Source organism: Cricetulus griseus (assembly GCF_003668045.3).
Source record: "Cricetulus griseus strain 17A/GY chromosome 1 unlocalized genomic scaffold, alternate assembly CriGri-PICRH-1.0 chr1_1, whole genome shotgun sequence".
Lineage (NCBI taxonomy): Eukaryota > Metazoa > Chordata > Mammalia > Rodentia > Cricetidae > Cricetulus > Cricetulus griseus.
Window position 1 is genome coordinate 203,512,656 of NW_023276807.1, and position 14,366 is coordinate 203,527,021.

Here is a 14,366-nt window from a genome sequence, read left to right on the forward strand (position 1 = left end):
GGCCTAGTCCCCAGCATAGTTTGTCTGGAAAGCAGGGTATCAACTCAGAGACTATACAACTTTCAGGCTTAACATGTGGTGGGAGGTTCTGTACTTAGTGACAGTTTTAAGAAATGATTTACTACTTTTAGTATATGTTCTACTCCCCTGTGGAATTGTGCCTGACTCACCATTACATTTTGGAAACACTTGAGCTGTTTTGGTTTTACGGGTCGGTGCTAGACAGTAGTTTGCTTCGTGATGATTCTCAGTCACTGGTTTAGATGAAAGTCTGGACATTAGATTGTATTTATTTATTCATTTATTTATTTTGGTTTTTCGAGGCAGGGTTTCTCTGTAGTTTTGGAACCTGTCCTGGAATTCGATCTGCAGACCAGGGTGGCCTGGCCTTGAACTCATGGAGATCCAGCTTCTTCTGCCTCCTAGGCTGGGATCAAAGGCGTGCACCACCATGCAGCTAGATGTTAGATTTTTTTTTTTGAGTTGTTGCTTTGATTAGTTAAGATATTTGGGGCTGTTGCTAAGGAGTGAAGATGTTCTGTGTGACCTTTGGAGGACTAGGGTAGAAGTCTGTGGCTCGAATGTGTGCTCCCCACCCCCAGATTCTGTATTGAATCCTAATCTCAAGTGAAGGATTCTTAGCTTCAGGATGTGATTAGGGTCGTTCTCATGAAGGCTAGTTCCTTAGAGAGTCTTTGAAGAGTCCTGGTTCTTCTGCCATGTGAGAGCATAGTACAGTGCTGTCTGAAGAATGGGCCCTCTCTGCTAGTGTATTGATCACCGTGCCCCACCTCAAGAATTATGAGAAATTTTGTCATAAATTGTTCACTCTGATCATACCAGACAAAGGCTTTATTTAAGGAGTGAGAGAAGAGAACTTTTGTTTTCTTTTTAAAAAGACTGATGTAATTTAAGAAAGCGCCATTTGACAGGGTTCAAGCAGAGGGTTTTTTTTTTAATTAGGGAAAGGGAAGAGGGGAGACTGGCCTCCAGAGACAGTAGCAGCAGGAGAGAGGAAAAAGAAAAGAGGGAGAGAGAGAGGGAAAGAGAGGGGAGAACAGAGAAGGAAAGAGAGAGAGAGAAGAATGGGAGGTGGGCAGGGCCCTTTAAAAAGGGATCATAGTGAATGTGCAGTTTGGTGCTCTTCAAGGCTGCAGCTGAGGGCGTACCCTGTCAGAACCCCAGGACAGGCCAGTACAGATGCCTGAATACTAACAGTATTAGTAGTAGAAGTGCCAGAATTTAGGGAGAATTTTTTAAAATTAGTTTTCATGTATATGAGTGGTTTCCTGTTATGTACATGCTTACCATGTACTGCCTGGTGCCTGCTAAGGTTGGAAGAGGATGTTGGAAACCCTAGAACTGGAGTTAGGTGGTTGTGAGCTGCCATGCAGGTGCTGAGAACTGAAGCTGGGTCCTCTGGAAGATCACTCATTTCTCTGAACCATTGAGCCATCTCTCCGGCAACCCTTAATGATGTGTTTCGTCTTGATAGGTTTCGTTGATGTCATTATCTCTTGTGTTGTCTCCTCTCATTTCTTGCCTGCCTCCGTTTTCTCACCTTTGCTGGCAGTTTTGTTTTCCAGATCCAGACTGTCCTGTGTCCTTGGCCCTCTTAGGGCTACTCATGAAATCATCCTTATATTTGTACACCATAAGCTTTTAATTTGCTAGGTTACTCTCTACTAAGAGGAGAACCTCTTTTGTGTATCTGTTCACTTTGTACTTACTGCTCAAGATGAATGGCATTCTCGATAGTAGTGGCACCAAATGGGATTTAACAAGAAAGGATTTGTAAACCCAGAACTGACTATCCACGTTAGATTGAAATTCTTCCAGAATGACAGTGCCAGACTTAAATGCCTACTGCCACCACAGATCTTAGGACCAGTGTTTGAGCCAGAAGCTGCTGCCACTGGATTTGATGGCAGTTCTTTGGAGACAGTGTCATGTTTTTTCTGTCTTCATGTGAGATTTGCTTCCATGTGATGCCATGATTGGAGTTTGTTCTCAGTGCACTGTGTGAAGAACAGAACTGATTCTCCCACATTATCCTTTGTTTGAAGAGAAAGCCTTTTCTAATTTTGTGCTTTTCAACAAAGCCATGGCTTGTTTTCTGAGAGAGCCTAGTGAAATCAATGGTAATATTTATTTAATTTTTGAAATGTTGCTGTAACAGAAAACTAGCTCATTCACTAGCTATCGCCATTGAGCAGTCCAGAAATGAAATTTGACTGTGTACTTTTGTGTTCTGACCTCATTTTTAATGCTTCCTTCCTTTCTTTTTTTTCCTTCCTTCCTTTTTTTTTTTTTTTTTTTTTTTTTTTTGTGAAACAGGGTTTCTCTGTGTAACTGCCCAGGCTGTCCTGGAAGTCGTTCTGTAGAGGCCTCGAACTCACAGAGATCCACCTGTCTCTGCCGCCTGAGTGCTAGGATTAAATGAGTGTGCTGCCACTACCTGGCTTTCCTTCCTTTATTTAATGAGCTCAACTTCTATGGTTTTTGTCCCTTTGTGGCCCTAGTATGTTTGTCATAGTTCAGGTTTCATGTCCTCATGCCATGTGCAGAGGGGAAAGAATTCTGTAGAAGCTGTGGGAAGGGCCTCTAAACTGTTCCTTCGATACTTTTGGCAGTCTAAAGTCTGAGACCCCTTTCCTTGAGCAGAACTCGACTAATGTACTACTTTGTACACTGTTGGAGAGGAGGGGGTTCTTAAGGCCAAGGGGCAGTAGATGCAGACAGCATACACTCCTGCCATCCTAAATCCTTTCCTTTCCTTGCTCTCATTAGTCAAGCACTTGTTCGTGAATGTATCTTTTCCTGTTTAACCTCTGCTACTATCCTAAACCTCTAATGTGGAGTAAGGATAGTCTGTTGGGTGGAAGCAAGAAAACTAACCTTTGTTTTGTGAGCATGGCATGAGCATGTTAGAAGAGGTGGGATAACTGTGCAGGGTAGTACTGTCCAATAAAAATACAGTGTGAGTCATACATGCAATTTATAGTTGTCTGTGAAAACATTTTGTGTGTGTGGTTTGGACAAAAACCCCAGAGCTGATGTTCCCCTCCTTCCTTTTATCACCTTCTGTCTTTGAGATGTGGTATAGGCCAAGCTGAGCCGGAGTTCAAAGTCCTGGCTCAGCCTGACACCGAGATATACTACTTTTTTGAGTTTGAACCTACTCTAATTTTTTGTTGTCATGCTGGGAAATTGCTTTTGTAACTTTAACATGGCTTCACCTTTGTCTACTTTGTGTGCGCTTCCCTGAAGTAATCCTAGTACTCAGTTTCTTCAGCCTTGCCTTTTACATTGCTTTAAATACAGTCAAAGCCAGGCATGGTGCCACACTCCTGTACTCCCAGGATGGGGGGCGCAGGGGAAGGAACATGAGAAGTTCAAGGCCAAGCTCAGCTATATTTGAGGGTAGCCTGGGCCTAAAAAAAACAATAATCAAACCCAAACCAAATAACTACAATAATCCATTAAAAAAAAAATCGGTTTCCATAAAACTTCCTTGGGTCTTTAGTGCCTTCCCTTTACAGTTTCTTAAACTCCTATTACATGCATATTGAGTACTTAGCTACTTAGTACTTGTATTTCAACATATATACACTTGTTTAATCGTTCTCTAATTTTCTTGTGTATATTACTCTTATTTCTTCTTCTAAATCATAAACCTCACATCTTCTTATGACCCTAAATTGCAGGCATATAATTGAAGATATAGCTTTTCCTTAGTAAGGTTATATTATTACAGCTGCTTATTTAAATTTGTATCCTTAAAAGTTTTTCAGAGTTTTTTGTTTTCTACTCTGTTGGTTAATGTTGAGATATGTTTTTAGCAGGTTAAGTTGTTAGAGTTTGTGTGTTAATTGTGTGTGTGTGTGTGTGTGTGTGTGTGTGTGTGTGTGTGTGTGTGTGGTGTTGGAGATCTAACCCAGGGTTTCGAATGTACTAGGAAAGTGCTTTTTAAAAGTTGAAATGATTGTATTTATTTAATTGCTTATTTGAAGCCATAAAAACCACTCTAGGAACTTCAGGGATAATCATTGATTAGCTGGAGTTTCTTGAGATAAAATCTGTGTTTGATAAGGATGTCTCAGTGGACCCATTTGCTTTATTGCTGAAGAGCCAGGAGAGGCAGACCAGTTCCAAAGTAGGGCAGGAGATTTTATTTCAAGTTCAGGCATCAGGCTTAGTCTCTGGGGTTCTCAGTACCTTCACAGCCCCCACTCACTTTAGTCGTAGGGTGTAGCTTTCTGTAGTTCAGGTTGTCAGCTGTTCTAGATAAAGAGCCCTCTCCATGCCATGATATGTTGGTTCTTTGGGGTGCTATGAAGAGAACTATCAGAAGATCTGGAAAATAAGTTTAAAGTAGGTCTGAGAACTTGGAACTTTAAGGAATCCCCTCTCCCCCAGTTTCTTTAACACGTGATAATGATTAGCTTGATGAAGTAGAAATATGCTAACATTTTAACTTGGGGAATTTTAAGACCCATTATTTCCCAGGAAGTGTAAAATAGGCATTGGTGCTGAGTACATTAGTTTTTTGTTTGTTTGTGACAGTATCTTCTCTGTCCTGTCCTAGTGCTTGGGTCACAGCCATGCCCAGCACACCTGGCTAAGTGCTGTCACCTTTCTCTTGTCACAGTTGTGGTGACACATTACTTATGATTTAATAAAGCCTGCCTGAGGGTTCAGGATACAAAACCAGCCATAAGCTATAGAGGTCAGGCAGTGGTGGCACACACCTTTAATTTCAGGACTCAGGAGACAGGAAGATGGATCTCTCTGGGTTCAAGGCCACCCTGGCCTACACAAATGTGAAGAGTAACAGAGCTCACACCTTCCTTTGATCCCAGCACTTAGGATCACATGCCTTTAATCCCAGCACTAGGGAGGTGGAGACAGGAATGATATGGCTGGGCAGAGAAAGGAGGAGACAGCATCTGAGAGCCTTTTGCCTCTGAGGATTCATGGAGACAGGATTGCCATTTCAGCTGTGTAGAGTTAAGATCTTGACTGCTTTGCTTCTCTGATCTTCAGTTTGAGGCATAGTATTTTATAGGTTTTTTTTTTTTTTTTTTTTTTTTTTTGGTTTTTCGAGACAGAGTTTCTCTGTGTAGCTTTGGAGAGCCTATCCTGGCACTTGCTCTGGAGACCAGGCTGGCCTGGAACTCAACAGAGATCTGCCTGCCTCTACCTCCCGAGTGCTGGGATTAAGGGCGTGCGCCACCAACGCCCGGCTGAAGCATAGTATTTGAAAGACTGCAGTAGTCTTTGATGCTAAATATCTCAAATTTAGTGTCTATTTCTAAAGTAAGGGAAATTATTGTTACATAGAAATGTATAGAAAATGGAGTCTAAAATTATATATTAAAAAACAGACCTAGTCTTAAATGATCTGAGTAGTCAATTTAGACATGTGTGATGATGCTTACCTGTAATTCTAACATGGGGCAGAGTGCTGAGGCATGGGGATTTTTGTGTTCAAGACCAGCTTGAGGTATATGCAGTAAAAGAAAAATTGTGTATGTTTGTGTGTGTGTGCATGTGTGTGTGCAGAGAAAGGCTTTGGCAGGCTTTGTTTCTCTAGCCTAGGCTATCCTTGAATTCCCCATCCTTCTGCCTCAGCCTCCTTAGTGCTAGGAGTAGGTTGTATCACCAAGGCTGGCTCAAAAAATAAAATTTTAGATAATTCTTAATTTGTGGATGTCAAGGAAAAAGGTAATTTATATCTTAAAGTAGTGTTGACAACTAGATGTGGTGACTCACACTTGTGATCCTAATAGTTAAGGGGCTGAGGCAGCAGGATCACCAGGAGTTTGAAGACAACCTGACTTAGTAGGTTTCAGGCTGGCTTAGACTACCTGTCTTGAAAAAAGGGGGCAGGGGAAACTGTTGAAAGGCCACCACCTATGGCCAGTTTGATACATCTCATTTATTTCTATATTTAATCAGTCTGCAGGCTTGCAAATGTTCCTATTTGCAATTCTTCAGGATCTCTATTCTTGCCCCCCCAATCTTTTATATGATTTCTTTGGTTAATGGGACATTATTTTGTTGATCATTTTTTCCTTTAAAAAGATTTATTTTTATTGTATGTGTATGAGTGTTTTGCCTACAAGTATGTCTGTGCAACATGTGTGTATAGTACCCACAGAGGCCCGAAGAGGGCATCAGATCCTCTGACATTTGATTTATAGATAATTGTTAGTTGTCATGTGGATGCTAGGATTTGAACCCCTGGGTCAACGAGAAGAGCAGCAGAAGAGGAGCAGATATTTTTAACTGCTGAGCCATCTCTTCAGGCCCCTTGTTGGCCTTTTAACTGCATCTGGTTGCTTTTGTCTGTTTCTATAAAGAACAGGTGATAAGAGATTAAAAGATATTTATTGTAGCTTAACAGGACTTAATTTCTTGTCCCTCCTCAAAAAAATTGACTTCTCAGCACTTTCCGATTCCTTTACCCTTTCCAGTACTTTAATTCTCTTATATCTAGTATGTGGTGGTTTGAATAAGATGATCCCCAAAGGCTCATATATTTGAATGTTTAGTCATCAAGGAGAGACACTACTTAGGGATTAGGAGGTGTGGCCTTGTTGGGGTAGATGTGGCCTTATTGAAGGAAGTGTGTCACAGGGGATGGGATTTGAGGTTTCAGAAGCCCAAGCCAGTCACAGAGGCATTCTTCCTTCTGCTTCTGGATCTGGATGTAGATGAGATGTAGAAGTCTCAGCTACTTCTCCAGCACCATGTCTGCTTGCATGCAGCCATGTTCCCCACCATGATGACAATGGACTAAGCCTCAAAAAGTGTAAGCAAGCCTCAATTAAATGCTTTCTTTTGTTAGAGTTGCTGTGGTCATGGTGTCTCTTTACAGTGATAGAACACTACTAAGACATAGTGGTTCTTCAGGCAATTAGTTCCATGCAGCATCATCTAAAACCACGGCTTTTGAAAAAATGTTTTTGACTAGGTCATGTCAAATGGTTCAGAATACCAAAGGTACTGTTTCCTTCCTCTGTCTATTGGCTACCCCATTCCCCTCTTTAGAACCAACAGGATTGTTTGTGTCTTACATTTTCTTTTAGCACATATAAAAACAAACACAAAATAAAAATAATCAAAAAATTAAAAATTTTTATTTTTAAACATTTTTGACAATCTTTACATCTTGGTATATCAACAAAGTATTTGTGAGATAGAAAGTCTGAACAGTGGGTTAAAAACAATCATTTTGGACGCAAGAGTTCAGGTTGCACTTAGGCCTGGTGAAGTATTTGTAATGGCTCTCTTTTTCTCTCTCTTTTAAAAAATTAAGGTATAATTAACACAGAAAAATACTCCAATAGCATGGATGGCTTAGTGAGTTTTTTCCAATTGTCTACTCTATACAAGTGCTGCTGGATCTTCAAGTGGAACTACTTATTCTAGGCATTGTGTTTCAAGGAGCAAAGATTACTTGCAGATGACCTTTTAAAAGGGAGGTTTCTAGAAGCGGCCCCTTCACAACAGTTGTGTTAGCTAGAATGCATTGTTATGGTCACATCAGAAGTAAGGGAGGTTGGAAAATCCAGTCATTCCATGTTTGTGTATCACAAACAGTGCTACAGTGGACACCAGCTTCTGTGCTGTCTTGTGGATGAATCAATCCCCAGAAGTTGAGCTGTAGCTCAGAGTGCTGGCAGCTGGAGAGTTCATCCGCTTTTTCTTGCTGTGTAGTTTTTATATTTGCTAATCTTATAAATATAAAAGAATTGTGGCCGTGGCCATCTCTAATTGGCCCAGTAGGATAGGTGGAGAAAGTAATTCTATCCTAATGCCCTAATGTATTGACAGTGCCTTGAAAATGCAGACTGCACATCAAGCTAAGGTCAGGCTAAGTCAGACGATACACATATAGCACCTTTTCATTGTCCTACCAGGAAACTAATGGTTGATGTAAAAGAAGAAAGGTTTTGACTTACAAATGCCTCACAGTGGGCTTGATGGGAACATGGAAGGTAGTATAGTAGAGTGAGCTTGTCAAGGGTTAGCAAGCCTGTTTGTAGTTCCAGCTACAGGGGCAGGAGTGGGTAAGAGGACCACTGCACTCCAGGAGTTTGAGACCCTCTGTCAAAGAAAATGAAAACCAGATTAGGGCACAAGGTTAATTTAGCTTTACTTTTTAAATTTTTGTTCTCTAATTTTCCTTTCATGTACATTTTTTTTTGTTTTTTTGGCCTTTCATGTACATTTAACCCGGTAGAAGCAATATTAACAGTCCACCTGCTTCAGCGTCCCTGGGCTGTGATTTCTAATTAATCTCTTCACCTAAAGACAAAAAAGTAATAAACATATGTCCTGTTTAGTTTTCTTATACAGAAATAGGAATATTTTGTTTTTTATATAATTATTTTTGTTGAAATTCTTTAAATTTCAGATTACATAAAATATATTTTGCCAAAACTCTTTAGTAGGCTGTTGAGTCTTCAAGTGCATTTCCATGCTGGGTGTGGTAGGGTATGCCTATAATTCCAGCACTCAGATGTATGAGGCAGCCGAATTGTAGTTTGAGGTCAGACTGAGCTACACAGTGAGGGGTTTTTGTTTTTGTTTTTAAATACAAATAGGAACTTTGGGTTGGGATTAAGGAAAAAGTTGATAGTGTTTTTCCAGCTAATGCTATGTAGAGTGTTAAGCTGTCTTACTGCTGACATAGATTGGAGTAGTTGATAAAAGGTGATACATAGTCCCAGCTGCTTAGGATTCTGAGTCAGGAAGATTGAGCTCAGGACAGCAACCAGCCTAGCTTGTATAATGAGCCTTGTGCTCCCTCCCCCAAGAAGGAAAGTATGTGTCTCACATGGTGAGGGCTTAGAAGAAATCTCTTAGCTTTCACCCTATACTATATATATAGTTCTGCTTTTCTCTCTGAATTTTGGGGAAGTGTTAGAAAAAGGATTATGTTTCTGTATTAGGTATCTTTACATGGCTGTTACCAAGTACCTGAGAGAAATAACTTAAAGGAGAAAGTGTTTATTATGGCTCCTGGTTCCAGAAAGATTCCAGTCCATCTGGAAGGCAGATGGAGTGGTCCTATCCCTGGTAGTGGGAGCTTGAGGTGCTGGCTTGTTTACATGATGACAGACCAGTAAGCATCCAGGACAAGGGGCAGGTATGATCTTCAGATGCCTGCCCTAGTGACCTTCTGCTAATCAGGCCTCACCTTCTAAAGTGCGTGCGTGCATGCATGCATGCATTTTCCATTGCTTCAAAATAGTTCCACAAGGTGGTTCCACAAGTGTCTAAAAACAAAAGATAGTAACAGACTTTTCAGTTCCGGCCATGCCAGCTCAGTAGCAGTATTTTGGCCTTTATAGGAGGAAAGGGAACTTAAATATTATGATGCCAGTGATTATACTTTTGAGTTATCGCTAAAGAAACTTTAATGAGAGCTTGGTACCCATGACCTATAAGATGTTTTGAGATGCTTTTAGTGCAGAATCATTCACTTGTTTGGAAGTCAAATTTCTATCATTTCTCTCTTATTTTTAAAAAGCAAACAACGACAAAACAATGAAGGTTACAAGTCAAAGAACAGGAAGAAGCATTTTCTCCATTACTGGACTTTGTAGTTAACTTCAGGATCCCTCCTAGGGTTTTTATGGCTTAGAAAAAAAAGTGGTGCTGGTCATGTACTTCACACTGAAAATGGCACAAACCATGATGTTAGGTAGAAATTTGTTAAGTGAATTTATATGAGTTGTTTTGTCACACCAGCACATACTTTTTAGGGGGAACTGGAGATAGACGAGGCTAGTGACAACATCTGATGTTTTGCTCATTGGTAACACCCGCTATTACTAGCTAATCAGGCCAGCAAGCACTTGCCCTGGCTTCCCTTTGTCTAGGTTGCTGCTTAGATAAATCTAACTGCTTTAGACTCTTATTATCACCTCAAGTAAGTCTGTGATGATTGCCCTATTTAAATTGCTACTGTTGATTTTCCTTTGTGCTACCTAGTTCCCTTAGACTTCACCTCTATGGATAGAGTCAGTCAAAAAGTCACAAGTGTGTATGACTATAACAAGTGTGAGTTAGTGGAAGAGTGAAGGAAAGACAGTGCTATAGATCTGTGATCCATTTTCTTTACCGTGCCAGTTAGCTCCCTGAGTGCTGAGTGCCATGCTGAGTGCCGGGATTAAAGATGTGCATCACTGTGCCCCTCCTGGCCTGAAATGGATGGATATTTGTGTATGTCTGCTGCTTATAATCCTTCTCACTCTCAGTGTGTTAGTCCTCGAGAGCCTTTCTCTGTTTGTCCACCACATTCCAGATACCAGAAGACATTTGTCACATGAGAAAAGGTAGGAAAGAATGTAACGTGACAAAGTTAGCAACAAAATAGTTTACATATAAGATATTTGTGTTCAAAAGTATTTTCATTAATTAAAAATAATTTAGGAGCGGAGCCCAGTATGATGGTACACACCTATAATTCTAGCATTTGGGAGGCAGAGGCAGGCAGACCTCAGAGTTCAAGGCCAGCCTGGTCTACAAAGTGAGTTCCAGGACATCCAGGGCTACACAGAGAATCCCTGTCTCAAAAACCCAAATCAATAAACAGATAATATTTAATTATCAATAAAAATAATAATTTAGAAGCTTAAAATAATAGCTATTTTGGAAACCACTGTGTTGTGTAGTGATAGCAAGGGGAAGCAGATGTGTGCCCACTTAAGTACTGTATATGTATTTTCCTCTATTTTGTCATTGCTGAGTACTCAGGGCCTTGCACGTGCTGGGCAGGTGTTCTTCTGCTAAGCTACACCCCAGCAAAGACTGTCTATTCTGTTGGTGGAAAAAGGACTGAATTTTGGCTTGATGACTCAATTCAGATTCTCAGCACTCACATAAAAAGCTAGGCCCTGCAATAATGCTGTAATTCCAGCATTAAGGAGGCAGCTAGTTAACTAGCTGATTAGGTAGTGTACCTGACTCGGTGAGCTCCAGGTTCAGTGAGAGACCCTGGTCTCAAAAACTGAAGTGGAGAGTGATGAAGACACCCAATGTTGACTTCTGGTCCACCCATGTGTGTATGTGCATATTCACCTGCACATAGACCATATACACACAAAGCTGAAAAGTCAAAGAAAAGTATATCTGCCTCGTGCCTAGTATAGTATCTTTTCAGTTTAATAGGGATGGGACAGTGAGGAAAACTCCATTAGATTCCAGTTGTGTGCAAATGAACATCTCTTTTCTATTGGAGCTCTTGAGGCTTCAGCAAAATGCGGTATGGCAATGTAGTAATGTGCCTCACTTCATTCTTCATCTGGAGTTGTGGTTTGAGTCTGAAATGACTCCCAAGAACTCCTGCATTGAAGACTTTTCCCCTAGTAAAGTATTGCTTAGAGGTAGGGCTTTGAAACTATAGCCTTGCTTGTGCTAGGCAAGTAAGTGCTCCATCACTAAGCTGTATCTTTAGCCTTTAAAAAAAAAAACAAAACAAAAACAAAACAAAAAACAAAACAAAACAGGATTTTTGAGAATTGCTTAGGTTGGCCTTCAATTTAGGCCCCTCCTGCCTCAGCCTCCAAAATAGCTGACTCTACAGATCTGTACCACCAGGCTTATAGCATCTCATTGTGATCATAATTTGCATTTCCCTGACAGCTATTGTTCAGTGACCATCTCTTCATGTTTGTTAGTCTTTTTTGGAGAAATGTCTCTTCAAACCCTAGTTATTTTGTTGAAGATTGAACCCAGGGCCCAATTCATGTGTATGTCCTATTACATATGCTCTATCTGGGACGATATTTGTCTTCACTTGTTGTTTTAACCTAGTTTAAGGCCTAGAAATAGTTTGTCTTCATTGCTAATCCTAATAGCAATAGCCTTAGTTTGTCTTCATTGCTATAATGATACTGTTGATCGAAAGTTATAGAAGTCAACGACTGTTGAGACTGAGACTGGGTAGCATTTATTTGTTTTGTTTTGTTGAGACATGATCTCTTGTAGCCCATCCTGGCCTTGAACTTAGAATCTTCTTGCTGCTTCACAACTGCTGGGATTACAGGTGTTACTACTACTTGTGTATAGTAGTGGGGTTCAAACCAAAGGCTTTGAGAATAGTGGGCAATACTTAACCTGGCAGGGGAGATAACATGATCAGGAAGATGGTGAAGATGGTTTTCCCATGGTGAGACTTACCCATTGTACTGTGGATGTGCTGACCCCTGCTATTTCCCGAGATGAGGGAAAGTGGACTACAAAATTTGTGGTACTGGGAGACTTTGTTCTCGCTCTCTCCTGGAAGGGGAAAAAATGTTTAGCAAATACTCTGCCAACTGAATTACATCTCTAGCACCTCAGCATCTCTGTTTGAGGCAGTCTTAAATAGCTCAGGCAAGCCTTGAACTCATTCCCTGCTCCACCTTCTGAGAGCTGGGATTATAGAGATATGGACCACCATGTTCAGCTCTAAGGCTTTAGGAAGGAAAGGTTTCTCTTGCTCAAGTTGTGGAGGTTCAAAGTGTGGTTCTGCAATTGGCTTAGCTCTGGTGAGGGCCTCCTGGAGAATGGCTTCACAATAGTAGAAAGGAGTGGGTTGGACTTGCTCTCTCCACAATTAACTCACTGCTAGAAAACTACCTTAATCCTTCCAAAGGCAAAGCCACCAATGACCTAAGTATCTTTTTTGAGACAGGGTTTCTCTGTGTAGCAATCAGGCTGCCCTGAAACTAGCTCTGTAGACCAGGCTGGCCTCAAACTTACAGAGAGATCCACCTGTCTCTGTTTCACAAGTGCTGGGACCTAAGTCCCTGTCTCTCGGGCATGCACCACCTAAGAATCTCTTACTAGGGTCACTTACTAGGGTCACTTTGGGAAGTCCAAACACTTCCCAACAGAGTCATACTAGATTCACACTTCCAACACTCGGGGTCCATATTCAAAGCATGTCCAATATGTGTTCAGTAATAATTGGTAGTGAAGTTAGAAAGGCAGAATTGAAAGCCAGACTGTGGTGGTGTGTGCCTTTAATCCCAGCACTCAAGAGGGTGAGTTCGAGGCTCGCCTGGTCTACAGACTGAGTTCCAGAACAGCCAGGGCTACACAGAGAAACCCTGTTTCATCACAAAATGAAAACCAAACCAAACAAACAAAAGGCAGACTTGGAAATACCAAGATATCAAGTCTGCCACTCGAGAGACTTCCTACAAAATGGAGAAACAACTGTTTGAACACATTTTCTAATTTTAAAGATAAGCACTAAAATATGATTGTTTTGCCAGGAGTTAATTAAGTTACAGGTTAAATGATGAGGCTTTAGTATGAATATTATCATTGTCTTTCTCAGTACTTAAAACTTGGTCTTTTGGTTCTATGCGACTGGGCTTTGTAGTTGAGAGTAGTCTGTGTACTTCCTTTCAGACTTGAGTTTATTACTCCTATATATAACGTGTGAGCCAATGAAAATGTCTCATGTTTACAGATTTCTGTGTTCCCTTCTGAGAAATCTGTAACTCGAAAAATAAAAGACCCAGAGACTGATATTGGGGTTCAAACTTCAAGCTGAAAACCAGAAAAGCAAAGTAGCAGGCCACTAGCTTTACCGCTACCTCAGGCTGAATGGACTGATCCTGCTGCCTCTCCTCAACTTGGCTGAAGAATTCTGAGACTGAATGTCTTCCTATCCTCAATGTGGCTGGAGAATGAATGCTGGATACTGACCCTGCTCCTGTTTTATATACCTCCTTAATGCCGGGATTAAAGGCCTGTGTTCCCAGGTGCTGAGATCATCTTTGTGTGAGCTGTTTCTCTTTAGGACTAGATCAATCTGTGAAGATCTGGGTGGCCTTGGACTCACAGAGATCCATCTACCTCTTAATCCTGAGTCCTAAGGTTAAAGGTGAGTGCCTGGCTTCTATGGCTTGTGGCTGACTTTGCTTTCCTCAGGCAAGTTTTAATAAATCATAATAATAAATCATAAATAATATATCACCACAGAAACCAAACTATTATGCCACTTTTAGGCATTACCTCCAATTCCTTGCATATGTTTTAGGCATATGTTCCTTGCTTCTGCAGTGCTAAATTGGATGTTGGAATAGAATTTGGAAAGAAGGGTTTTGCCTTTTGCCTTTGACTACTATAACTTTCTTTCAAGAATGATGTAAGATTTGTCACACAAATCTGCATACTTACTCTTTGGAGGAGGAGAATTTGCTAACAAACAATCGAATGTGCCTGGGACTCAAGTAGGGGGGCAGGGAGTTTGTTGTGATGGTGACTTTAGAGTGGTATTATAAAGTAATTTAATGAGTGTGTTAGCCAAATACAGGTACAGGGCTAGGCTTTAAACATGAAGTCATTAGAGG

General features: G+C 40.9%; 1 protein-coding gene and 1 pseudogene across 4 annotated transcripts in view; both read left to right on the forward strand.

Moving 5' to 3' along the window:
* Fbxo34 (F-box protein 34) overlaps positions 1-14,366 on the forward strand; it is a 60,738-nt gene that overhangs the window by 6,365 nt on the left and 40,007 nt on the right. The window lies entirely within an intron of this gene.
* On the forward strand, positions 12,127-12,300 carry LOC113832206 (annotated as a pseudogene).